The sequence below is a fragment of the Physeter macrocephalus genome, chromosome 6 (genome assembly GCF_002837175.3).
Source record: "Physeter macrocephalus isolate SW-GA chromosome 6, ASM283717v5, whole genome shotgun sequence".
In the NCBI taxonomy this organism is placed as follows: Eukaryota; Metazoa; Chordata; class Mammalia; order Artiodactyla; family Physeteridae; genus Physeter; species Physeter macrocephalus.
Window position 1 is genome coordinate 68,354,257 of NC_041219.1, and position 21,657 is coordinate 68,375,913.

At 37.4% G+C, this 21,657-nt stretch overlaps 1 protein-coding gene and 1 non-coding gene across 2 annotated transcripts in view; one reads left to right on the forward strand and one right to left on the reverse strand.

Annotated features, from left to right (window-relative positions):
• PDE3A (phosphodiesterase 3A) overlaps positions 1-21,657 on the forward strand; it is a 350,866-nt gene that overhangs the window by 64,306 nt on the left and 264,903 nt on the right. The window lies entirely within an intron of this gene.
• On the reverse strand, positions 7,490-7,562 carry TRNAR-CCG (transfer RNA arginine (anticodon CCG)). The gene has a single exon. It is a non-coding gene; the product is annotated as a tRNA-Arg (tRNA).

Genomic DNA, 21,657 nt, shown 5'->3' on the forward strand with positions numbered 1-21,657 from the left:
GGCTGTCCGCCGCGACGGGAGGGGCCACAGCAGAGAGAGGCCCGCATACCACAAAAAAAATAAAATAAAAAAATAAAAAAATTATGCATTCATATCCTCACGGGGCTTGGGCAGTGACACTCCCTGGAAAATTCATTAAGATTTTTAAGGCTGTTATTTGACTGCATGGAGTAAAAAAATCTATATAATTGGTTTACTTTTATTCAGGCTGGTTTTGAAATCTTATTTAAGTAAGGGATCAAGGAACACTGGGTGATATGGTATTTTCCCAAATTTCATAAATTCCTTTAACTTAGGTTTAGTAACTTATTAAGAATTCTTTATATGTAGGCCAACAAAAATAGTTGATAAAGACTGGTTGAGTATTGTATGGTTTTGGGATCTGATCAGAGAAAACCTATAGTTCTTTCTGATCAGAGAAAACCTATAGAAAACCTATAGAGAAAATCTGTAGGGTTCCCTGATCTCTAGCTGGGTGGAAATATTAAGAAGGGTGGAAATGTTGTGTGCCTTTGAATTTTGTATACGAACAGTATTTGAGGTTCATATCAGTACACTAAAGGTTCTCTTTAAGGATGAGTGAAGTGAATATTACTGGAAAATATAATGGAAGATAGCTATGGTATAGCCTTGGGAACTGACTTTATATTTTACAGGCATGTTTCTCTTGTGATATCTCATTCTGGTGATTTCAGATATATGCTTTTCTTCTGGTTAGGTATGTCCTAGATGTTAGCCTTCCTTTCAACTCGTTTTGTCACAATGTTTGCCTTTGTTGTATTTATACTACCAAGTTTCAGACATTAGATTGTTTGGATTCAGCAATTTTGTTATAATTGTTTTGAAAAAACCATAAAATAGTTTTAGTAATTTTACATTTTTCTCATAGAAGACAGGTATTTAAAAATTTCATTTAATAAATTTAACCATCTAATGTATATATTTCCACATTGGGTAGAATAACTAAAAAGTAAAGAAAGATTAAATAGAAAATTAAAAAGTCATGTTCATCTGTTTTTCTTTTGCCGTATTAGATAACATTTTTTTATAATCTAGAATATTCTGTAATCCTCCCAAACTCTTCAGAGAAAGAATTTCTTCATCTTCTTGAAACAGAAATGGATGCATCTGAGGAACTGTTTCCACATCCTATCAGTGGTCTCGGTCTCATCTACTTATATCCTTAACTCTGAATTACTAAGCACTTGGTGAGGGACTGTGTCCTCGCCATAGAATTTTGGCTTCTGGTTGTAATCTGTTCAATTGTGAAGAAACATCACAAAGCAAACCATCTTGTTTGAATGTTTATTATTAAAATTTTGATGCATATTTTGCTTTTTAATACAGACGAGAAGATGAAAGGTGGATATAATTGATGTGTATATTAATTACAATCCGTACATTTTTGGAGGTTTTTTTCTTTTTTTAAATGTTCCAAAGCATGGGACCAGATATGTGCAAAAGGAGTGAGGTTATTGTGCATTTAAGAGTGCAGATTGCAGATTGATTCCTCTGTTCCTCTGCTTCAAAAGTAGTCGAATGAGCATCATCAAAAGGGGTTTAATTACTGGAATATTAAAAAAAAAACTTTTAAAAAATGTAATCTCATCTATAAAATGAAATGATGAATAGGCAAATGTTGTAACTGGGATTTGTGGAATTGGTTGACTGTAAATAACACTGATGCTAGAAACCTTTTCTTTCTTCACCTCTGGTTATAATTCTGCCACTTGAATCCTCCATTAGGACCTTTGAGAAAAATGACTTTCGTTGATAGTACGAATAAGCATTTCATTAAGTAATGGTTTTGAGTATGATTAAGTTCTATTTCTTAATATTGCCTTCGACGAATATAGGTCAGAAGAATAGAATACGGGAGTTTGACTTCCGATTTCTTTCTTTTTTCTTTAAATGGTTACTTTTTAGGCTGTTTTATCTTACTTTTAACCATTGTCTCAAATTATTCCTTGGCAGAGTGCTGCAACGTAACAGCCCTTTTAAAAAATTGGTTAAAAATTTGAGAGAATAGAAGTATGGGCCTTCTGAGATGAAGAGCATTTTGAGTGTAAGACGGTTTAGTTGTAAATATTGTACTGGTCGTGTCTGTGTTTGAGAAGCGCTCTTCTAAGCCAACTAACCGTTTGGGGTGGGAAGACTATCCTGAGTAATGTAATAGGCTCATTTTAAATGAGAAAATAGAGAACACTTCGCTGAGCACCTACTACATCGCAGGATGCTTTGGGAGGGATTGTAAAAGAGGAAGTTGATATATTTGGCCAGTAGAGTTTGAGATAGATCAGTGTGAGTTCTCCTTTGTACATATGGTAGGATTCCCCAGTGAAGCTCCTGGGTCCTGAACTTCTGTTTGCAGGGAGTTTTTAAAATTACAGACTCTTTCACTTCCAGCGATTGGTCTATTCATATGATCATTTCTTCTTGATTTAGTTTTGGCAGGTTATATGTTTCGAAAAACTTGACCATTTCTTCTACGTTGTCCATTTTGTTGGCATATAACTGTTCATAATATTTTCTTATGGTATCTGTATTTCTGTGGTATAGGTTGTTATTTCTATTGTGTTTACTTTTTTTGTGAGTGTCATTGTTGATGTTTTGGTTTTTGATTTTTATCTCTATCATTTCAATTTCTCGTTTTGTTTCAAATACTGAAGCATCAAATACGTGTTCCGTATATCCTAGACGCTGATTCTCTTATGTTAGTCCAGCATCCACACAGCATCCAAATGCCAGCTCTGCTGCATCTTGGCTTATGGTTATAGGCTTGAACTCCAGAATGCCTCCAAATGTTTTTAAAATTTATTTGTGTACCTTTTCAAAATAACCTTCCTTTGAGGTCTCAGTTTTATGTGAACTGTAGTTAAACTCTTTTTTTCCATGACTTGTAGCATATGGTATTTAACTGTTTGCCGGGGTGGCTTTCCTCAAGTAAACATATTTGTACAAAAGCATTTCAAGAGACCATTACAGTTAAAAAGAGGAACTCCTCTAAGGTGACTTGATTGCTTAAGCATGGGTTTGAAAATTAAAATATTTATGGCTTAGCATGCTGTTTCATTGTCTTTCAAGATTCATTGTAATATCTGACCTTTGGGAAGGAATAAGCATTTACAATTTTTGCAACCAAAATAACCTTTCTGACATTTCGTCCTGAAGTATTTGCCTCTAACAGAAGAGAAGCAAATCAGTTGACATTGTAGCCAACCAGTATTGACCCTGCACTTTAAAAAACATCTATTGCATGCAATTTGAAAATATAATCAAACATAAATCTAGGACTGGAATTTTCTGACCTAATAGACTATGATTGCTTTCCATAAACTGTGCCCCTGGTGTCATTTTTCCCTGTTTTTAAATAACCCACTGAATTCTCACATCTTTTACCTGTCACATTATCACAAAGAAAGGGCCTCTAGCATTTTTCTATACTGTTAGCCCTGCAACAACAAATCATACTAATATTGGAATGCATATTCGCTATTCTAAGTGTGGTTTCTGGGAGGGCTTTTGTGTGAAGTGTTAGGCTTGCTATCTGAATCACAAACACAGCTGCAAACATCTAGAGGGTGATTATGGATGTCACTTGTATTGTAAATCGGAGATACTCGTCACAGGGTAATTTGGAGACTTGCTCCAAAAGATACATATAATCAATGGGCAGGTCATGATCATGGCCCGGCTTTTCTAGTACAGCGGTCTTAGTGCTTTTCCCAGGAGATCAGGTGATCGTACCCCATGTGCAATAATCAAACAGGTGGGCCCACTCTGATCTTTTCAGCCATAAAAAAAATCTGTACAACGAAACTTTCAAAACTTGATGAAGGATATATCATTGTTAGTAGTATCTGTGACTCCAGTTTAGTGGTTAAAATGATCAAGGGTAATGTGCATGTTTGTGCTTATGTGACGAGTAGCAAAATGGTAGTATGGCTAGAGTGTGGATCCTCATGTGGTCTTGGATTGAGACGGACTTAATTTTGGCTCTGCGAGTTACTAGAGTTGTGGCCTTGGGACAAATCATTTAAACTCCCAAAGCCCTGATTTCTTCATCTATAAGATGCACAATGGTTATAGTGTCTTTAATGTTTTGGGAAGAGTTTGAGATGCTGTATGTAAAGTACCTAGCGCTGGGCTTTGTGCAGCATCAATTTTTTAAAAAAGTGATATCAACCACAACTTCTCCTGAAAGGGGAAAGGAAGTGATGATTTAAATCATCTCAGTATGTTAAGTCATTTGCTAAAATTCTGCTAGAATCATGAGGTAGTTTTAGCATATGCGATAATGAGAACGGCATAGACAATTTATTAGCCTTACAGGGACTTATCTTTAAATGGGGCAACTTTCACCATCAAGAAAATCAAAGAAACAGAAAACTAAAGCGTACTAAAACATTTGGAGAAGTGATAGTGTGATTCACTTTGAAATTTTTTTTTAAACATCTTTATTGGAGTATAATTGCTTTTCAGTGGTGTGTTAGTTTCTGCTTTATAACAAAGTGAATCATTTATACATATACCTGTGTTCCCATATCTCTTCCCTCTTGCGTCTCCCTCCCTCCCACCCTCCCTATCCCACCCCTCTAGGTGGTCACAAAGCACCGCCGAGCTGATCTCCCTGCGCTATGATCTCCCTGCGCTATGCGGCTGCTTCCCACTAGCTAGCTATTTGACGTTTGGTAGTGTATATATGTCCATGCCACTCTCTCACTTTGTCACAGCTTTGAAATTTTTAATACAATTCCTTGGCTGTTATCAAGAATGGATTTTTTTCGCCCCTAAATGGAAAAGTTTATGTAATGTTTAGGAAGATGTTATTTTGCTTCGACATCAGTTAACTGTCTTCGGTAAAAGGCAGAATCTGATTTCTTTGCAAGACGATGTGAGCATTTGTTTAATGTTTAACACAAGGTCTGATTTCAAGGTTTGGAAAGCAGAACGTGATTAAATCATTTCAACTATGGAAACTAAAAAAAAAAAAAAAGCTACTAGTTTAAGAAATTGGTTTTCTAGATGTTTAAGCATTTCACACAGGATGAACTATGTATTAATATAGGAGAAAATTAATAACAGTTCTTGTATGTCAAGATTTTGGTTAGTGATGCCGCGGCTTTCCCACATCATTCTGGATTTTTTCTGTGAACACTTGGTGGCATCATCTTGCATAGTTTGAAAGGCAGCAGAAGCTCTCAGGAAACTGTCAGGGAATATCCAGGTGTTCCAAATCCTGGTAAGCAATTTACATCGCTGCTTTCAGAAGAACAGATGCCCCAGTAGTCTCCCATGTTTAAGCTCTACCACAAATGGGCACAGAGGAGCACAAATGGGTCTTGGCCATGCAGGGATATGGTGATCTGTGGGTCTTTTGGAGTCAAGATCCCAGAGACCTGAGGCTTTCCATACCCTACATTAGTATTCTTGGGGCACTTGCATTTTCTGTCAATGGCTCATCTGAATACCAAGTCCTGAAACTAATGTTCCCTGTAGCTCCCTCTAATGGGCCTGGCTGATGTTACAGTCTTGGAAATTTCCATGTCTGACTCGGAGGTAACAGTAACAGGGCCTGTTAATTGAATGTGTGGTTAACTGCCAAGCTACTCTTCACGCCTGCTTTTATTCCTTCTTTATGAAAAGAGCGAATTATCTGAAAAGGAACAGAAAACACCTACGTATTTTTGTTTAAGGGACTGTAAAAAATACAGTGAGGAATTTTGGACCCCTTTTTGTCCTGACGCTGGGGAAAAATGGGCTGAAGGTAAACCTTACACTGATATAATTTAGTTACTCGGTTACCTTTGGGCAAAGGTTCTAACGAAAACCTTCCTTAAAAGATAGAAGAGGGCGATCTTGCTGAAAATTTAGGAGATGGCATTCATACCAATGATGAGTGAATAAACAGAATACAATTGGGAACTTTTACTGCTAACATTTAAATGTTATACGAGGAAGATCCTTTTATGGTTTGTGTTTTTACTGCCTCTCCTGATGCATCAGAGTTTATGCCCACATACACTGAGACACCAGCCAAGATGTCTTTATTCAAGAACACTCTGAATGCATCAAATGAATGCTCATCTTGTTCTCTTCTGTGCCATGGAGGTACCTTTTCCAGGAGGAAGGAAGTACTCATGGTTCCTTTGTGCAGCAGATTCACAAACTAGGTCATTTAGGCAGATATTTTTTGAATCAAGGGACTTTTTGGTAATAATCACTTGATGTAATCCCCTAGTTCTTGATACACACCATGCCTTAAATGAGCTTCTGCCTTTTTACAAGATTTTCTTTTGTTTGAAAGAAAATTGTCCATTTTGTTTTGGAGAAATATCACTCCAATTTTTCATCCTTTGTTTTGGGGTCAGGGTGTGTTACTTTACTACATGAGAGCAAAAGTCAAAAAGCACTGTGCTGCCAAACCATGGAAGTGAACACGGTTGAAATGGGCTACTCTTAGAAACTTAACATTTTATTCTAAAATATGGTATTTTGAAAAAAAGTCCCTGTTGTATATCTATATAAGCATGGGCTGCTGCTGTGTCCCTAAGCACCTCTGTTCCCTACTTTTAATACGTATGTAACACAATTATTGAAAGAATTGTGTTGTAGCAAAGTTAATATTTATGGCCTTTTTCTATTGTTGCTCTCTGGGCGGGGATACTTATAGTGGGAAAACTACCTTGTATCTGTGTTCTTGTCCAGGACTGAAGCAGATTTACTCCCTGATGCTAGGCAAGTCATGCTTTCTGTGCTGTTCTTGTTGCCACAATACTTAAAATATTCTGGAGTCATCGGAAGTTTTTTATTTACATCTTTATTCTATCCTTTTAATTCTCAGTAATAATATCTCCCTCAGATTGTCTCATTTGTGGAAGGAAGCATCATCTACCCGTCCACATTACCACCGTAATATAAAAGTTGGCATATTGGTTTGCTTGCCATTCTGTAATTCTCTCTAAACAGGTAGATTGATTTTATGTTTTGAAAACAGAAGATACAGAATGAAAGGAGGCGGCATGGAGATTCTCTCTGTAGCTAAGCCTGGCCCTTCACACATAGTATAAGGCACTAGGCTCACAGAAGCAAAATCAGTGAACCAAAAAAAACAGTTTTGTTTATTTTCTGAAAATAGTTTCTCCATAAAAGTTTTTAAGGTGATATTTTTGTGGTTGTTCACTGAAATCTTTTTCTGCCAGGTAGGTTCGTGTGGGCCTAGAAAAAAGTTCTTATCATTTGAGAGGATGAGGATGCTTTATATAATGGTGGAGATGAAAGATTTTTCTGTATCCATAACTGCAAAGTAATTTACTTAGTCTTTCTGAGACTATTTCTTTTTCTTTAAGATGGGGACCCTTGAGTTGTGAGGATTAATTAATTAATTGTTTTTAAAGAGCATGCTACTAACTTAAAAAAAAATTATTTATTTGTGCCAGGACTTAGTTGCAGCAGGTGGGATCTTTTAGTTGCAGCATGAGGGATCTAGTTCCCTGACCAGGGATCGAACCTGGGCCCCCTGCGTTCGGAGCGTGGAGTCTTAACCACTGGACCACCAGGGAAGTCCCAAGGATTAATTTAAATCAGATAAACTCAGTGTTAGGACGCTGTGCCTGTCAGATAGTGACTGGGCAGGGAAAAACAAAACAAAACACCACCACTATTTGGACATATAAGTAGCTATAATAGGTCTAAATTTTCCATGATATTAGATTATATTTCAGGTCTTTGAAATTCACTTGAAGAGCATAAAGTAAACTAAGAGAAATCATGAAATCAAAGATCTATGTGCCTTATCTTTTCAGTTGTAGATAAACCTTTTGAAAGAAAGTGTTTCCATTTTATACATTAGTTTAATAACACATTATGCAGCTGCTATAAGGTTCATAAGTTGCTGTTTGCTGAGAAGTAAAGCAAACTTTTAAGACACGTGAAATTATGTGGCCTGGTGATCTGACTTCAAGTATTAATCTGCAAGCACTTTTAACATGCAGTCACTTAAGAGCTCAGTGACTTTTTTCTTGGCAATTTCTTTCCCCCAATGCAGTGATAATGTGCCAATGCTGATGAAACGTGAACTTAGAAAAGATGTTTTTATTTACAGATGAACAAGCTAAGGCCTAGGTGGTTGAATGATTTGCCCAAAGTCACACAGAGGCAGATCTGTCCAATTTCCCAGCTCACCAGATACTTAGGTACTCTTTTCTGTGACAGAAATCTAAGAATTTACTCTCCAAACAGCTGTCGAAGTCTCACTATGGTTTTGGAATTATATGAGATGCTGGGAAATTTCTTAAAGAAAAAAAAAATGAAGAGCTTCAATTATTTTTCTCTTCTTCCCTTTTTCCCTGTTATCATAAAAATTCAGATGGCTAATTCCTTAGTTTATTTAACCTACTTTCTAAACCACACTTTTTATAAAAAAAAAAAAACAACAACCCACATTATATTCCAAAAGCCGTATTCAATTTGGTACTCTGCCATTTGCTAGTTAAAATTGTTTTTGAAATTTCGTTGAATGGTTATTAAATAATTAAAATGTTTCTTTTAGTATTGTTTTGTGTACAGGAAGTAGAAAACCCCCAAATGATATATGTGATAATAACAAAAGTATATTGTCTCACAAATGGAAGTCTAGAAGATGTCAGGGTTGACTTCATCAACGAGTTCTGGTTCCATTTTCCCTGGGATTCTCTTAACTTTGCCCACCTCTGGTGGGCAGCAATGGAGCTGATGTGTTTCTGGGGCCTCATGTCCAAGCACGATGAGGATGAGGTGGGGATGAGGCAGGACTTTCCCAGCTACCCCCGAAAAGCATCCTTTTAGCGTATTAGTTGGAATAACCTCTTTTGAACCATTCCCTGAAAGGGCAATGGAATCACTCTCTGACCAACCTGACCTTTGGTGGGACAGAGCAGACTTGGGACACTTGGGTTACGTGAGAAAGTGGTAGATGCCTCAACAAATTGGGACTCTGTGAAGTAGGAGGAAGTGGGTGGGGGCTGTGATGGACAGACAAGAAACCTTGCACCTTAGAAACGTTGGAGATTTTGCATTCCTAATATTAAAAGAGGCAAGTGTGCAAGTCTGAGCATCCATTATGAAGCAGGAAAAAGAAGGTTGGAATATATAGGGTACATCGGTGGCATACAGTCTTAGAAATTATATCAGTTGTGGTGATATGTTATTACCTTCTGGTTCTGCTTGAAGAGGGTCTCTATATGCAGGATGACTTTAGAAAGATAGTATTATGAAACTTTTGATAAACAACACTGCTTTCTCAGGATAGCTGTTGATTTCCAATGTATTTAGCCTGGAATTCGGTTTTTAATAAATCTAAAACCCAATTAAGTACACTTTTAATAAATATTGTACCATATTTCAATGTCAGAATTCTAAGAACAGCGTAAAAATTTTTAAAAATAAGTACACAAAATGTAATTTTAGTAAGGTTGAGGAAAGTATGGACTACTGGAAAGACAGATTTAGGTGAATGGCTGCTGGAAAGAAAGATTTCTGTATCTACCTAGATAAAATCTGTCTTCTCTGTTACAGTTTTGCCTTCAAATTCATTGTTCATGAAAACAATGTTTTCTATTTAATGACTTAACACATAATGGAATTTTTCATAGATGGGTTGTGTACAGATGACATCCTAGACAGTCATAGTGCTTTAAGTATGGTTGTTTCCTCCACTCTGACCTCCACTCTATAAGCAATTCTTGCATAAGAATTGCTTATAGAAAAGTTGGGCGATCAATTATTTTTTTCACCCTGAGCTCTGTTCTCATTTAACTTGAATTTGGTTTGTTCTTCCGGAAACTCAGTATGTCTCACATAGGAATTTCGAGGTTCCTATGTTGCTAAAAGAATGTAGAGCATTGATGTTCTTGTGAAATGTCAATAAAGTACCTAATCTCCGTTGATTTGTTAACTCAGCAAAGGAATATTGAATATTGACGTGACCTTTTCCTTTTCTGCATTTCAGCTGAGTTTCTGTCTCATACTCCAGCCTTGACTATCTGTTACCCATTCTTGTTCATGACTAGGGCATGTGCCCCAAATTGTCCATGGACCAGGAGGGGAACATGCATTTGTGATGTTGTAAGTTTATAATGTGTTTCCATCAGACTTCCCTAGAGGCTTTGAATTTGTGTGGTCCTATTGAAACTATGGAAGAAACCTCTATACTCATCTTTATGTGAGGGAAGGGCCAGAGAGGCTGTTGAGAATTGTTTATAGAGGATGCTTGCTAGTTTTTAGTCTGGTAAGGATCACCAGCAGGCAGAGGTGATGGATACAGTTGTGAGCAAGACCAGACACAATCCCTGTCCTCAGAGAGAGGGTAGCCCAGTGGCAAACACAGGTAAAGTAAATACATATAAAATGTGATGTTTAAGAAAGTGAGGGGGCTTCCCTGGTGGCGCAGTGGTTGAGAGTCCGCCTGCCGATGCAGGGGACACGGGTTCGTGCCCCGGTCCGGGAAGATCCCACGTGCCGCGGAGCGGCTGGGCCCGTGAGCCGTGGCCGCTGAGCCTGCGCGTCCGGAGCCTGTGCTCCGCAACGGCAGAGGCCACAACAGTGAGAGGCCCGCGTTCCACAAAACAAACAAACGAACAAACAAAAAAACCTATCCCTGCGCGCCCGGAGCCTGTGCTCCGCAACGGGAGAGGCCACGACAGTGAGGGGCCCGCGTACCGAAAAAAAAAAAAAAAAAAAAAAAAAAAAAGAGAAAGGGAGGTACATCATGCTCTGAAGAGCCTATGATAGATTTCTTTCATGAAATGCTGATTGAGCCAAGATCTAAAGGAAAATCAGAAATTAAATTCCCACGATAACGTGAAGAGTAGGCTTGAAATAAATATGTCATTTGCTATCTTTCTCTTACTTGATTAGATATAGTATTTATGTGGTATGGGATATATTGCATTGAGATTACATCTTTTAGATATTAAAGAGTACTTTTTCATCAGGTGATGAAGAGCAGTGTCTCTAGTTGTCCAAAGGATTAAAATATTTAAAACAACTTTTAGTTCACATTAATATGAAAGAAAGCAATGAGTAGCATTTTGAAACACGTTTTAATATTTATTACATTGTGTATTGTTATCGTAAGACTTCAGTTCTTCATTTGATTTAAAGAATGTTTATGGGGCATCTTCTATATACCAGGCGCTGTTCTGGGTGCTGGGGTCCGGCAGCTAACAAAGCAGAAACGGCCCGGGCTATTAAACTTACACTCCAGAGAGAACGTCCCTCTGAGAGTTGCCTGGACAGGCAGGTGGTACCGTTCATTTCTCATTCTTTCAGAGCGAATTCCATTTGCATTCTCTATTACTGGGGAGTCACTGTGAGATTCTTGATCATGGAGCATTTTCACTCAGTTACTAACATTGATGATCTGTGACTGGCATTTGTATTCAGCTTGATCAAAAATATCACTCTGCTGTTAAATCAAATCTTGAGAATCCTAATTCTTTTTGTCTCTTCAGCTCTATTGTCTAGCAAAATCCAGGCTTCTTTTCCAGATTAAAAATAAAGTCATTTAGGCTGCAGATTGTTCTGAGATAGTGAACCCCAAACAACCCCATACAACTTTTTTGTTTGTTCTACAACTAGGGAAACAATAGTGTAATAAAAAACATCAAAGACGGGGCTTCCCTGGTGGCGCAGTGGTTGCGAGTCCGCCTGCCGATGCAGGGGACACGGGTTCGTGCCCCGGTCTGGGAGGATCCCACGTGCCGCGGAGCGGCTGGGCCCGTGAGCCATGGCCGCTGAGCCTGCGCGTCCGGAGCCTGTGCTCCGCAAAGGGAGAGGCCACAGCAGTGAGAAGCCCGCGTACCGCAAAAAAAAAAAAAAAAAAAAATCAAAGAAAACTTGGCTGGGACGTAGGGAGGACTGGCGATGTGAAAGGCAATGTTAAATTGGTTAGACTCTAGACTTGGGGGAGGGTCACAAAATCTGAGTATGATTCCTGGTTCTGACTCATACTAGTTATGAGTTGTCATGAGTCAGTTGCTTAACTTGACCAATCTATTTTCTCCTTTTCTGAAATAGTAATTACATATATCTTCTCTGCTCAGCTTGTAGCTGTTGTAAGGAAAGAAAACTTGGCTGGGACGTAGGGAGGACTGGCAATGTTAAATTGGTTAGACTCTAGACTTGGGGGAGGGTCACAAAATCTGAGTATGATTCCTGGTTCTGACTCATACTAGTTATGAGTTGTCATGAGTCAGTTGCTTAACTTGACCAATCTATTTTCTCCTTTTCTGAAATAGTAATTACATATATCTTCTCTGCTCAGCTTGTAGCTGTTGTAAGGATCCCGTGAGAACTGCACAGATGCTTTTCTATTGTAGTGTAGGTGCAAAGCTAGAAAGGGTCAGATTTCAGGACACAAGTATGGTGTAACCACTTTGTTTTTGTACTTTTTATTTTATATTGGAGTATAGTTGATTAACAATGTTGTGTTAGTTTCAGGTGTACAACAAAGTGATTCAGTTATGCATATACAGGTATCTATTCTTTTTCAAATTCTTTTCCCAATTAGGTTGTTACAGAATTTTGAGCAGAGTTCCCTGTGCTATACAGTAGGTCCTTGTTGGTTATTCATTTTAAATATAGCAGTGTGTACATGTCAATCCCAAACTTCCTGTGACCACTCTTGATATAATGTGGTGTTGGATCTGGACCAATAACTTCAATAAGGGAAACTGGAATTTGTTTTCTTTCACCTTGTGAGTGTGTGTGTGTGTGTACGTGTGTGTGTATTTCTGGTATTGGGCAAGATTGAGATTTTTGGTGTAGAGGGATTTTTGTGCTGTCCCTCAAATTCCATGGTGTAGGTAAAGGTGGGATAGATCCTGGCTCCTCCGAGGTAGGGTCATGGGTCAGCAGTATCAGCGTTACCTGGGAGCTGCTAAAAATGCAGACTCCCAGTCCCTGCCCTCGATCACTGAATCAAACTCTGCATTTTAAACAAATCTCCAGGTGATTATATGCAAATTTTCTCAAGCACTGGGGTGGACAGATTTCTTTCTTAGTCTATCCTGATCAATCAAAAGACTCTTCAGGACGATGTAGCGACACTGCCAGCCAGCAGCTGCTGAATGCTTTAGCACCACCTGGGAGAATGGGGGGCGCAGGACGGTTATAACAGAGAAAATATGCTGCTTTCTGTTCCCAGGAAACCATTTTAGGGGTGAAAGGTTCATATTCCATTATCAGTCCCCTGAGCCCACCAGTGTTCAAAAATGTTTTTTTCCCAAGACTTCCATGGTGCTTAAGTCAGATTTCTCATATTGGAATAACAGACCCAAAATGACTGGCAGTTATAGCGCCTGGGATTAAGGAGGGAAATATTTAGTCAGAGGAACTGGGCATTTATCAGGAGAGCCATATGATTTCATCACTAGGATTTGGTTTCTAGTCACCTTTGCTCCCTGAGGACGGTGAGTAAGTGCTGCTTTACTCTGCCTGGTCTAAGTTCCATGAGGCACACATTCTCAGCGACTCGGCATTTTGCAGAAAAAAAATATGTCTTATTCTATTATAAAGGGAAGAATGAAATCGATTGAGACCAAGAGTGGCTTAAATTCTTGATAAAGATCACATGCATGTTTGTAAACAGGAGCTAGTTCTTCAGAGTCTATATGTAATATTCAGACTTTTTCTATATAATTGCAAATTAATCTTCACTTCCAGTCTTACCAAGGTTTAGGATGAAATAGAATTGAATAAGCTCTTCCCTTAGAACAGCACTTTTCTTTGCAGGATAGATGAAGTAATTTTTAATCTTTCCCCTTCTGTAATTACAGTGTTGCAACTTTGCTCTTTTCTTCCCCTTGTTCTTTCTTTTCTGCCTGCGGCCCCTGGTGAAATTTATGACATTTTTTTTGAGGTAGATGCTGTGTGATTCCTTTGTGTGTTGATTCCAGGTCTGGACTTTGAAAACAAAAATTGAGAGTGTTGGGTGAGGCGAGGTAAATCAGCTTTAATACTGGAGATGGATAGATGCCTGATGACAAAATTTCAGGCCTTATTTTTGCAATTTTGCTACACGTGAGTGAAATTTTGTCATGGCCAGCATTTGGGAACCAGTCCTGTACCTCACTCAGCCTTCACTCATTTATTCAACAAATACTGATTGTGTCCTTACTGTATGCTAGTAAGATTACAGGTGGTAGGCTTAGTGTAGAAACTGGAGATTTACACTCAGTCACACAGCTTACATTTTATCATGGTGGATATCCTTTTGAAAGAGCCCACAACTCAAAAGTTTGAAGTGAACTAAACTGAGGGTTAGTGCTATGTTGCTTATATTGAAGCTTTTTGTTTCAGTTTTAGCTAACCTTCCTTTATATAAAGAAAAAGGATTGTTTTCCCCAATAAGACTACCAGTCAAATGGGTGATTATTTTTATTATAGTTGTCTTCCAAAGCAGACCCATGCAAGAGTATTGCTCCCATGAAGACTTTTCTTAAGTTCTCCTATAGCTGATTCCACGTAGTAATGAAGGCGTCCTATTATTGGATGTAGAGAATGTTGCTAGAAAGAATTAGTTTCATTTTTTCCAGAGTTCACCAAGTTACTCCTGTTTCTCTTTTAAGGAAGCTCCTAACTCTCCACAGGTGTTGAGCCTTCCTAAAATTTCAGTTTATCTTTAGCACAACCTGCTCTTGAGTGTTTACTATAAAGGTTTTAACCATGTAATAATTCTCCCTTAAAGAAGTCTGCTGTATATATTGTTAAGGCGGAGTTGTCATGGCTGTTGTGCTGTGTTTGAAACCGAATACATTTCTCAACATTCCAAGGTTATGTGAAGACACAGAAATAATTATCTTCAGATGTTGACATTGCACTTAGTGTGTTAGTAATATAAGAAAATACGCTTCCAAAGTCATTCATCTCAAAGGCAATGCAGAATTCAGTACGGATAAATATGGTGTGCATTCAGACACGTACTATGGTGTAGAAATGGTAGAGTGATTTAGCTTTCTGTCATATCTTCTTAACATAGGATATGAACTGAGTTAGCATGTTTCCTGTTAACGCAACTACAGTCCAGACATGATGTGCTTTGCTTGCAGCTGAGTTACTGCTTTTAATCACTGAGCCAGACCCTGATTCTTGTATTCTGTCTTGTCACTTAATATGTTTTGCCTTTAAGTCAGCTGCAAAAGTTAAAAAATTAAAATCTCCCCTTAGTTTGAAAATGTAATTTTTCTATAATCGTCCATAAAATGACGATGTCACTTTAAAAGCTTTATCTGTCTCGGGTAGTTTTGGAAGGAAAGGGTTAAGAGCAGTAAGATTTAATTGTTGGAGAGACCAAGATCAAATTGGAAAAATACTCGAAACTTATTTTTGTCCTAACATTCATATATGACATCCAATATGAATTTCATCTATTTATGTCAGCTTATCTTCTAGTCAATAGCAAGAGGTGAAGCATGAATGAAGTTTTACTATACCCACAGTAGTGGGTCCTTACATTAATGAAAAGGCAAATTCTTTTCATCTCTTAATAATCATTAATCTTTTACAGTAACATTGGGAGAAAACCAAAGAAAAACTCTATTGGATGTATAAAGTATTACACTTAAAAAATATTCAGATCACTGAGTATTGTTGATTGCTTATCTTGCAAAGCAAAATATTTTGATATTATAGTATTGTAAATGCTGTGGGCAAAAAGGAGCATCTGCTGAGTTTTTACTTTCAAATGCATATTACTGTCTTTACCTTGTAGTCTTTTAAAAATTTTTTTATTTTATACTGGAGTATAGTTGATTAAAAATGTTGTTAGTTTCAGGTATACAGCAAAGTGATTCAGTTATACATGTGTGTAGATGTATGTGTTCTTTTTCAAATTCTTTTCCCATTTAGGTTATTACAGAATATTGAGCAGAGTTCCCTGTGCTATACAGTAGGACCTTGTTGGTTATCTATTTTAAACAACTGCAGTATGTATTGCAGTGCATAATTTAAAGTGTTTGCAAAGTACAAGAAGTTTATTATATCGTTTAACTATCTGTTTCGAATTATAACTTTAAAAAGAAAATGGGACTCCCTTCCTCTCCACCCCGCACCCCTGAGACAGATTTTCCATGACAGGATAGTTTTAAACATCAGGATTCTGCATAAGTCAGCCTGGAAAAAATCGGGACAGACAGCTAACACTATCTAATAGAACTCTGCTTTGTGACAACATTTTTTTTGCTAAATTAACTATACATAAAATATAATTTTCCTAGTTATTTGAATATGCTTTCAATATCAATTTTTTTTTTTTGCTTAGTTGTTTTTGATTATTTTTATTTGGGCATTCTATAAAAATAACAAAAATTTAAAAATCATAGTATAGTGTAAGATCCAAAGAAATCCAATTAAGCTTTGACTCTCATGAATATGAGAGTACCTACACAAGGGACATTTGAAAGAGTTAACATGTGTGGTGAGGTATGAGAAGTTAAAGTGATGTATGTGTCTATGATACTGCCCGGTTTTTACGTTTTACAAGGAGTATTTAGGACTTCATTTTTAAGCTTTACTTTCCAAAAGACTTAAATTCCAAAGTCATTTGTAATGGAAAAGAAATTGGTGAGATGGTTCTATAATCCCACAGGTTACTCGGCTGGCTCTAAAAAAAGTTCATAGGATGGAGATTAAAGGTCAAAGTCTATTTTAGAAAATTTGCAGTCGGGGTGGTAAGCAGGAACTGTTCCCTAAATCCCTTTGGATTTTATTTTATTTTTTATTTTTATTATTATTTTTTAACATCTTTATTGGAGTATAATTGCTTTACAATGGCATGTTAGTTTCTGCTTTAGAACAAAGTGAATCAGTTATACATATACGTATGTTCCCATATCTCTTCCCTCTTGCGTCTCCCTCCCTCCCACCTGGATTTTATTTGATCACTTAACCAAAGAGGCCTGGGCCAGGCCGTATATTTTTCAGGATGCAATGATCAAACTATTGGGCTGGTTGCTTTTCAAGTGCAAATCTATTTCTCAATAAGTCCCATCACTTACACAACACCTCTTGAATGCTTGTTTATCACAGCAGACACAAAGGGTATCAAGGGTTTATTTGTTGGTGGAATCTGGGGGAAAAACACACTGTTTTTCAATGGCTAGTTGTCTATGAAGATCCCTCTCTGCCTGATGACATCTTGAGGGCTATGGGAGTGAAGAATGCTATTTGTACAGTTGTGGAAGATTAGCTTTCTTCCTCTTCTGCTCCTGGAATATAGGAATTGGGTTTTCCATCAGAGACTGTGAATTTTCCTTTAGGATTTATCATCAACATGCCACGGGATTTTAGAACAGTCAACCTATCTAACCTTTGATTACTTATAGATAAAAGGAAGGAGAAAATTACCAGTTTTGTAAAATAGTTGTTGTTTCTGAACTTTGTGAATAAAAATATTATACATTGTTCAATTAAACTTAATCAGGTTATGTTAGAATTGGATCTAATTCCTTCAATTATTCAACAGTGAAGATCAGTACATTCAAGGCATTACAACTAAGTACCTTTGGAAATATACATGGATAGATAAGAAGTAATACTAGCTAAAGAAAAATATAATATACCTGGATAGATAAGAAGTAATACTAGCTAAAGAAAAATATAATGTACCTGAGAAAAATAAGTTTTATTTTATGTATCTTTTATCCAGAAGATAGGTTATAATTAAGTGCCATGAAGCAGTTAGAAAATATGTTCTAGTTCAGAATTGGAAACTTTTATTTCCTAGAGGTCGGGAGCATTCATTCAGAAAAATCTTTGTGGAGCAGATGGTATTTGAGTTGGATCCTGAAGGGTGAGTGGAATTTGGCAGGTGGAGACTGGGGAGAGACACAGTCAAAGGCAGCATCATTAGTAGAGGAAGAATGAAAAAATATGGTATCAGGCAATAATGGCTTACTTATGTTATGATCATAAAACAGACTAGATTAACCTGTTAATCCTTACTAAGAACCAGGTATTTTGCTAAAATAAGCATTTACATATATTATTATTTTATTTAAATCTTCACGATAAGCCCAAGAAGTAGAATTTTATAGGGAGAGAAACTACGACACCGTACAACTGGTATTTGGCAGAAGTTGAACTTGAAGCTGGAGACTGGGGCCTGGACCACTGACCTCTGTTTCCTGATGTTTGGTACCATACCACATGAGGACTTTGGTCACTCACGGGATATTTTTGAGTAGGTTGAGTAATGTGTTCTTCTCAATTTTTCTTTTTGCCTCATCTCATCCTCCTATTTCCACCCACTCCTGTCTTCAAACGCTGCTTTCAAACTACAGAGAGAAACCTTTGAGAATTATAGATCTGATCATCTAGTGCATTTTCTTACAAGCTTACAGTGTTTGCAGGTCTACAGCATATGTTTCCTGCTCCTTCCCGTGGTGTACAAGGCCCTGCCAATCTGCATAGCTTCATTTGGAACTATTTTCCATTCTCCGAAATCTCCTTGTCTTCTCGTTTCTTTACTTTTCCTAGGTTAGCACCTCCATCTGGATGCTTTTCTCACCACTGGATCCTCCATCCCCTTCCACTCTTCTCATTTATTATTAAATATTGAACCACTTGTTAACTTTCTAGTTGATATAACATTTGAAAATTTCTAGACACGCATTTCTACACCAAAATGGAATTTAACTGTCGACACTCCATATTCCATATTAAAATGGCTTTTACAATTGTTTAATGTAGATTGTTTTTCTTTTTAATTTTTTTTTGAACTTCCATTGTGTGCGATATCATCACAACAAAGTATGTGTAGTAGTCAGGATAGGCTAAGTTAGGTTGTGGTAACAACAATCACCAAAATTGTAATGACTAATAACAAAAGAGACTTGCCTCTTATTTTCGTGTGTCTTAGCAGGAAGACTGTGCTTATTACAGTTACTTCCAAAGGAAGCTCCCCCTGACATGTGCTTCCCCAATCACAGGGCAAGAGAACATGGTAAATCACATAATGGCTGTTAGCACTTCATCCTGGGAGTGATTCATGCCACTTGTGAATACATTTCCCTGACCTCACATGGCCTCACTGAACATCAAGGAGATAGGGAAGTACAATCCTGCCATATGGTGGAGAAGTTGGAGGACAAATGGAAATATTTAGTCAACAGCGCTGCAAAGTGTTAACAATTAGAAATTGTAGGCCAATTCTGTTGAAGTCTATGTTAATTAGCAGTTTGAAAGCATGTAGTCAAACCTAGAACTTTGGAAATTAAAACTAAAAAATCCTGAGATGTGTGATTATGCATCTTTTGAAATCATTATTTCAGTTGGAAACATTGAATTTGATGTATCTGCTTATACTTAATACATGTAAGCACTTAATGTCTGGGAAACAAAAACACATGCTAAAACCATCTTGCCCCCTGATAATGTCAAAGAAAAAGGCAGTGTCACAGCAAATATGTGGAGTTATGCTCGGTTATATATCATGCTTGAAGGATCCTCTTTTCCGTGATCATCATTTAGAATTCATCAAAGACAATGAGCCGAGTTTGAATGAGTCAAAATTCCACATTGAAGTACTCCTGTAGAGATTTGTTGAATTTACAAAAACATAATGTTTTTCTTAATATTCATTCTCCTTTGGTTTGTTTTCAGTTGTCAGCACTAATTGATGACCAGCAATTGTTGACATTAATTGCTGTTTATTTCCTTTTGCAAGAAGAAGTTATATAGAAATTGATTTGAGGGGCATTTAACATGGAGAGAAATCTTACTCTATCCTGTGTACGGATATTGTTAAAGTATATCACTGAAGTCCTCACCCCTACCTTGACTATCTTCATATGTATGTGAGAGGACTTGGGTGAAAAGAGAAATTAAGAATATAGTTATACCAGAATTATTTGTGAATATTAGCTTCTTAGGAAATACCTCATTATTTTCTGGGATGAATAATGACTGTCAGTGTGATCAAGGATACAAACATAAAATGAAGAAATCCAAAAGCAGTATCTGTGTGATCCACAAAATTTGGCCAGTAATTGCTCTTTCCTGTCTTTTGTTTTTATTGCGCAACAAGAATATCTCCTTCCATTTCTTGTGTGTAAGTTAAATATGTCTGAGTAGATCCCTTAGCTTTCTTTTTCTCACAGTAATTGGTCACCATTATCAAGAGATACTTTAGCATAAATTAAGGATTCATGTGGAAATCATAAAATACACTATTCCATGAAAACAAAAAAATTTTTTTTTTAAAGGAGAAGTGGGCATTAATTGTTGGTCTGCTTTTCTCACTTAGCAGATTTCCTTATGGAACATTCTTCTGCCTCATAGAACATTTGCCAGATTATTCAGTGCTCCCCCGAAGGTCTGCATTTCCATAACCTCCCAAAAGAAGAACTGATCTTGGATGTACCATGTTCATCTCCATTTAAAGGCAGGATCTTGGTGGCAGTGTGAGAGAAGAAAAAGATGGAGGGGAGAACCTGGCAGTATTAGTTTATGTAGTGGAAAGATAAAGGACAAGAAAACTTTAAAATTATTGAGTACATGAAAATTAAGTTCTTATTCTTGGTAGTGGGATGCAAGTAGAGGAGATTTCAAAGATGATACATCCCGTAATTCCTTTCGTCTCTATTGTGTAATTGACCAGCGAATATTTATCAAGTACCTCTTTGTTTAAGGTCCCTATGGCTGGGTTTTCATTTCTGCCCAGCTTTCTCTGTCCTCTTCTCTCCCAGCAGCTCCCAACCTCTGCGTCATGAATATCAGTTTTCCCTGTGCATTGAATATGTTTCTCTAATAGGCCTCACACCAGTCACTCTTCTGGCACCAGATACATGTCAATAATAAGTAAGCAATACCTCTTAAACTTGCAAGCTCATGCAAACAGCAAAAGAAACACACACAAAAAACAAAACCAGTTGGTTGTATTGGTTTTTATCAGCCCACTTACATTCTGAGGAATCTAGTGAGGAAAGTTTATTATTCTAGCTAAATTCACTGACTTTATCCATCAGTCACTATGTTTCTCGTATGTAGCAGCGGGTGTAAGAATATCATTGACTCGGCAACAAATGATTGACATTTACCAGCTCAAAAGTTGCCTCGTGAGTTTTTGAAATTACAGAATGAAAGCATTAATTGTCTTTGATCTGAACAATTCAAGCCTCACCCCCTTTACTGGTCAGGCTGTGGAAGACATGATTGTAATGAAATGACAGCGTGCGCTCGGTGAATTAAAAACCAAACGTGATTTCAGCGAATGAAGGGAAAGGGTGAAGCCTGCCTTAAATTGTCTGCCTCAGAGATGGTGAGAAGACTTGGATAGTAAAAGAAACAGGAAGTGTTTTATTATGAACCTTGAGTGTATTCAAAGTAAATCAGTTCATGTTCTACAAAGCAATTTAGGCTCCAGGTTTGAGCCCATGTGGATCAATAAATTTCACACTAAGTACCTAATCTCCAGCCTTAGAAAACATCTCATGCTCTCACCAGTTGTCAGCAAACCCATCACCACAGCTAGTAAAATAACTCCCGAAGCAAATCCAGGTGGCAGAAATTGCACGATTAAATGGGTGACAAAAGAGCAAAAAGGGTAAGTTATACAACATCATTTCCATTGGACCCCACAGTACACTGCTTCCTTTAGAAACAACTAGAAGTCTAGAG